The sequence below is a fragment of the Phalacrocorax aristotelis genome, chromosome 16, assembly GCF_949628215.1.
Source record: "Phalacrocorax aristotelis chromosome 16, bGulAri2.1, whole genome shotgun sequence".
Classification (NCBI taxonomy): domain Eukaryota; kingdom Metazoa; phylum Chordata; class Aves; order Suliformes; family Phalacrocoracidae; genus Phalacrocorax; species Phalacrocorax aristotelis.
Genome location: NC_134291.1, coordinates 3,287,269 through 3,293,863, shown reverse-complemented (window position 1 = coordinate 3,293,863; position 6,595 = coordinate 3,287,269).

The window sequence follows — 6,595 nt, the reverse complement described above, 5'->3', positions numbered from 1 at the left end:
TGCTTATTACAGCATAAAGCACCTCAAGCACCCAATAAAATGAGAGCTAGAGATTCAGCCCAGCTGCTAGAGGTGTTTCTAACCCCAAAGCCACCTGCTCCACCAGTACCACTACCTGAACCTTGCCTCAGACACCCCACCACACCCTCTGGGAGGGGGCTTTTAAATGTCATGGGGAATTTCTCCTTCTCTGATGAGTTTCAGCTGAATCAGTCAGCTGGTTTGAGAGCTACCTGGGAGAGGCAGGCACTCAGTGTACTTACACAGAGCTCGTTGCCTTAGGGAAAAAGCCTAAAATCAGCCTGGGTGTCTCCAGTCATTCCTGCTATCTCGTGCACGGCCCTTGTACGGGCTCATCTGTCTCTCCAGATGTTTCTTTGTCCCCTGGCTACCTACCCACAAGGGCAGGCGTTTTTCTGGGCAGATGATGCAAGTCCTACAGGCGCTGCTGTGACGGCAGTGGTACCATATCACCATCCTCCTCCTGCGCCAACTCTCCAGAAACTGGGGCGGCCTCACCCCGAGCGCTGCGGGCAGGGTTGGGTGCCACAGGACACTGAGGGTATGAAGCTGCTATAGAGTGTCCAGAGGAGGCTGGAGTTGGGGAAGGGTTTAGAGGGGCTGAAGTCCCTGGGTTTGTTCAGCTGGAGCAGAGGAGGCCGAGGGCAGCCCTCATGGCGCTCTGCAGCTCCCTCCCAAGGGCAGGAGGAGGGGCAGGGCTGGTCTCTGCTCTCTGGTGACCAACGCCGGGCCCCGAGGGAATGGCAGGGAGATGTGCCAGGGGAGGGTTAGGCTGGGCATTAGGGAAAGGCCCTTCCCCCAGAGGGTGGTGGAGCCCTGGCACAGGCTCCCCAGGGAGGCATCACGGCACCAGCCTGGTGATGTTCCAGAAGCACTTGGCCAAGGCCCTCAGAGACACGGTGTGAATTTGGGGTGTCCTGTGCAGGGACAGGGGTTGGACTCAATGGTCCTTCTGGGTCCCTCCCAGCTCAGGGCATTCTGTGATTCTATAACTACATATCTTGGCTAGAAAAACTCTTCCTGGTCACTTTTTCGTGCTGCTCCCTCCAGGGCTCTGTCCCTGTAGCCTATGTTGCACATGCAGTTCAATTGATGTTTACTAGTGATAGAGAGGAAACGGCCTCAAACTGCATCAGGGGAGGTTTAGGTTGGATATAAGGAAAAATTTCTTCAGTGCCAGAGCGGTCAGGCCCTGGCACAGGCTGCCCAGAGAGGTGGGGGAGTCACCGTCCCTGGGGGGGGTTCAAACACCGTGTAGATGTGGCACTTCAGGGCATGGTTTAGGAGGCCTGGGGGTGTTGGGTTGGCAGTTGGACTTGATCCTAGAGGTCTTTTCCATCCTTAACGAATCTGTGATTCTATGGTTCTATCCCTCCCACAGCATGAAGAAAATACCTCCATCCAGCTCTCTGAAAGAAACACCAATTAAATGCCTAAAACAACAGCTGGCCCCATGCACACACGAGAGCCGATCACCAACCTATGGCACCCATTGCCCCATGGGTAATGCAGATTAGTCTATCCAGTGGTTATCGCACCCGCCTAAGTGTCCAAAGAGCTGGAATTAATCCCTCACTCCACCCAGCAAACACGCTATTTTGCTGACAGATTGGGAAGTTTAATTAATAGCAGGAACATATGTTAAGCCACTCGGACCAAACAGGCTTGGTTCATCAGATATGGTACAGCCAGAAATGCTTCTGAGATTCAAAAACATAAAAAGAAACCCTAAAAACCCAAAATGTTGTCATTTTTGGAGGCTGTGCCCAGGGACTGATGCTGCTCCATGCAGCGCTGACCCAGCTCATTTCTTTGGCTCACAGAAACGCGGGATTCCCGTTAAACCCAGCATTAACCAGAACCTGTTCATTAGACACCAGAATAAAAAGCAAATTTTGGCTCAGATATTTCATGAATCCTAGGCGCTTTGGCTGGCAGTTGATGTCATGACCTTTAATAAAAAAAAAAAAAAAGAGAGAGAGAAAGGGGAGAAATTTATTTTAAATGAAGAAAAACCCTTTAAATACCTTCTTGCCCTCCCAGTGGCTCTTGGTTACTGGCAGCGTCAAAGCCTGCCTTTAGCTGGGGAAGGATTGCTGCTGGGAAATGCTACCACAGCTGCTAAGATCTCCTGCTTCGTCTTGGGCCGTGTCTGTGCCAGGAAGAGCAGCTGTGACTCCCAGCATAAAATCCCTTCACAAGCCGCCGACGGAGCTGCTGGTGTCTGCTCAATTTGGACGACGTGCCGTCGCTTGCTGCGGTGCTGCCGGGCGTCACCGCTGTCCCCGGGACGAGCTTGCTGCTGAGCATCCCTTGCTGCAGGTGAAAGCCGGGGCCTGCACTGAGCCCGACCCCAGGGAAGGTCTTATGCTTTTTTGGGCTATTTGAATTTTTTGGACGATTCAGCCGCATTGGGGGAAGCTGCGTCCCGCGCAGAGATGCATTAGGAAGCAGCACCGGGTGCCCAGCTGGGCATCACTGCCGCTTTAACAGGCAGAAGCGCCAGTGAGAGCTCACCTGGCTCCAGCTGAGCCTCCCCCCCTCCTCTGCCCCGCCAGAGGAAGCATCTTCAGTGCCCCCTTCCAACACCTCACCAGGAGGTTACACCACGGCATGACCGCGACGGACGTGGCGGGGGGTTGCAGGGGCAGCCCCTTCCCCTTGGCCTCTCCCCGGGCAGCTGCGGGCAGGGCGATGACACCCGCGCTCGGCCCCTGCGACGGCCGAGGGGTCGGCGATGGGGGTTACGGGGGTGGGGGGAGGTACTGCCTGCGGCTTTCGTATCACGCGTGGTTGTTATCAAATTAACCATCTGGAGCTAGGCAATTCCCGTGCGGGGAATTTATACTCCAGGTACACATATCAAGCAGCAAGTGAAAGAAGGGGATATTATTCTTATTTTACTGAGAGGCAAATGTAGGGGAAGAAGGTGAAAGGACTGGGTACACCGGGGAATTTGCTGACAGTGGTGCAATAAAACCACAATAACCAGGACAACACAGAGAAGCAAAGCCGATGCACTTCCCTGCTATGTTTCGACGCTGGGATAAGACTTTGGTTCTATAAGCACAAGGAGCTGATGCTAGCTCCTCTAAAAGCTGGCTGCTGGCCTTAACCATTAAATTACAGCTCAGCTGGTGCATTTAATATATCTTTGCAACCCCGGCAAACTGGGCACCGAGGGTACAAAGCAGTGCCACGTGCCGGCACAGCCGCAGAGCATCACCTGTGTACACGACTTGGGGCTGCCTGCGTAGCAGCTGGCATAGACCTACAGGACTTCTAAATATTTTGTTTTATCTCTGCATGTTTTAAAAATACCCAGCCAGGCACCAGGAGCTCCAGCCTGCTGAAGCAAGAGGTGGATTTCATGACAAATCCTGCATCTGCGCGTTATACTGAAGAGCCACAGAGGGAAGAGTTTTGCAATAGCAGGAGGAAGAAGGGGCTGACCTCATCAATATTTTCTACACAAAGCTTTGGGGAGCTTGTGATTCCTCCCAGAGCTTCCAGTTTGCTTCTTAGGATAAACTGCAGGACAAGAAGAAACAGTCTGTGGGAGGAGGCTGGGCAAGAGCCCGATCACCAGGGAGTTACGGGGGCTTCAGCCCACCCCTAATCCTCCTTCCCCAGTGCAGTGCCGTGAATCTGCGTGCTCTCAGCCCAGAGCCGCTGTGCTTCCCCTCTGCTGGGCCCTGCCTGGTGGGGAGGGGACCGCTTCCCCCTGCAGCCCCACACACTGCCTGTGATGTCCTGCCAGGTCAGGCCCTGCCGCAAATGCCCTTAGGCACAAAACAGGTGTTTTCTAACTGAAACGCGGAGCTCACATGGCAAGCAGTTGGTTTTCACCTGCAGCAGGTGGGTGAGGACTCCCTGCGGGAAGCTGGGTGTAATTCCTTACCCAATTGCACATGGGAAAGGGATTTGGATGCTCATGGTATGTCTGGGTTGAGTAATACCTCTGGCAAGAAGGAGATGAGTTTGCTAAGTGTGTAATGGTGCATCCCGGGCCACGAGAGCCTCAGAGGGCGGCCTGTCCACGAAAGGGAGGGGTGGGCTGACCACCCGCGCAGGCAGAGCTGTGCAGGCATCACCGGCTCCCCCCACCCGCCCCGGGGCTCTCCCAGAGGGCAGGAGCTGGCGGTGCCGGGGCTCATCCTGCGTCCGACACAGGGATGCTGCCTTCTCCCTGCCAGCCTCCCCTCCCGCGGGGGCCACCCCTGGGCCCCCGGAGGAAGCGGTGCGACCCCTCTGTGTCCTCAAGTGAAGGGTGAAGGTTTGGCCGGCTGGGGAGGAGGCACGGCACATCTTCATCTTATTTAGCAGAAGATTTTAATAATCATAAGCTTGAGGACTGCAGTCAGATAGCAGGAGGGGAACGCCTGCGGCGGAGGCAGAGGGTGGGAGCTGGAAGGAACTGAGGTAGGAGGTGGGGCGAGATGGGGAGGATGCGCCCAGAAAGACAGCAGGCAGAAACCAGCCAATTCACCCAAGCCCAGCAATTCCACATGAAACAACGCTGGGAGGGGGCCGGTTGCCGCCCCGGAGCAGCCCCTCTCGCGGGACAGGCAGTGTTTTGGGTCTAAGCAAGTCATCCCCATCCCCTCCGGCTGCACCCGGGCTTGTTCTGGCACCTCCATCCCTGTCCCCAGCCAGCAGCAGGGAACCCGGGCACTCCTGCATCCCAGCCTCTTTGGTACCGACGGTAACTGTTGTCACGAAGCACTATAAATAACGAGGCGTTTGGGGAACACAAAACAGGCAGAGCCCTGCTGAGCCAAGAGTTTCAGTGCTGAGGTCACTTCTTTTGCTGTCCCAGCCCCAGTCTGTCCCAGCCCTGTACTGGGAGGAGCAGGGACAGAGGGAAGGAGGGCTGGTGGGTGTACCCACATCCCCCCAAATCAGAGGATAAAGGGAAAGAGGAGGAATTGGAGGATCAGACGATGTTATTGCATCTGGCAAAGCCATGAGTCACCTGCGCTGTGGGTACTGGTGCCCCATCCCAGAGAGGCGGTAGCAGAGGGGTGGCTGAAGGGAACAGCTCTCGTTAGGAGCAACCAAGGGAGCCCGTGGAGGGGAGATGCGATGGCAGGTAAAACCAGGTCTCAGTCCTGCAAAGTTGTATTAATGAAAGTAGGAGGATGCAGGCCCAGAATAAGCAAAAAGAAGGTTTCTTTCAGTGTGCAGTTAAACTGTGACACACCTTGGCTCAGGTATTGCGGCTGCTGAGTTTGTGCTGGTGTAAGGAGGAGCGGAGGCGCGCAGAGGAGAGCTGTCCATCCACGTTATTTATCTCCACTCCTTGAAACCATCTCTAGCTCGAGCAGTCCCTGCCCTGGGAGAGCCCGTCCTTGCGGAGGTGGTGTCATGCAGCTCTGCCACCACCTGCCTCTGGCCGCTTTTGGAGAGCGACGTTGTCCCGTGCTATTCCAGGTGATCAGCCCAGCCTGGAGCTGCCCCGGCAGCCCAGCGGCACCAGGCAGTGATGCAGAAGGGCCCGCCAGCCCCTTCGGATGCAGGAGTCATGGAACTGAGGAAACACATTGACATCAAACACTAAGGAGGCTTCCAGGAGCTTTCTTGGGTTCAAATGTTCCTGGAAATGAATAATCACTTCCCCTGGCAGCCCCCGTCCCCGCCCTGGGAAAAGGCACTTCAGCCTTGGTCTGAAAAAACCAACAAGAAGACAATCCGACCTGTTACAGCACCAGGCTGGCCTCCGGCAGGGCAGGAAGCCAAAGCCACCGCTGGTGTGACACAGATCCGGCCCGTCCTGGCCAAGCTCCGCCGCATCATTTACGCTAAACCCTGTCCCCTCAAGCCTGATCCATCACGCAGCCTGACCCTTTCTCACCTGGGCTGTGGCCCTTTCCAGATGCCTTTGCAATGCGCAAGGGAGACATAACAAGTTCCAGGATTTATTATTTACAGTCAGAGGTGCTAATTCTGTGCACAGTGAGAGGGATCCGGCAGGGAAATGCCTGTAGAGGCGCCTCCGAGTCATTCATCACACAGGCTGGGTCCCTGCTCGCTTCTCGGGCTCAGCAGCGTGTCAGAGCCGTCTCACCTGGCAAGGAAAAGGTGCTGGGATGCTGGTGTGGTCCAGACTTACCGCACGGAGGGAAAGCACAGTGGCAATGCGTACAGCACAACGCTGTCCTTGTGAGAATACGCGGGCGAGACAGATACACTTGTAGGCCTGCTTGGGGAAACTGAGGCAGGGAGCGGAGGCAGCCTAGTCCCTTAGAAAGGGTCAATACTGAAGCCATGGTTAAAGCCTGGAGATGTTGTCTCACAATCAGAGAAAGCTGCAAGTCAAAGGAATCCAGCTGATAATATCCATAGTCCTAAAAAATCCCTTTCCCTCCAGCCATCACCCACCTTCCTCCTCCTCTGCCTGGTTAAAAGGCACGCAAATGCCACTTGGCTCAGCCAAAGGATTGATTTCCACATTTTCCTGTAGATGAACTTTGCAGAGCAGCACGTAGATGTGGGTGGCAGGGCAATACTGAAATAAGAATACAGGGATGGGACAAAACACATCATTTAGAGGCTGGAACAGGAAGATGAGGGA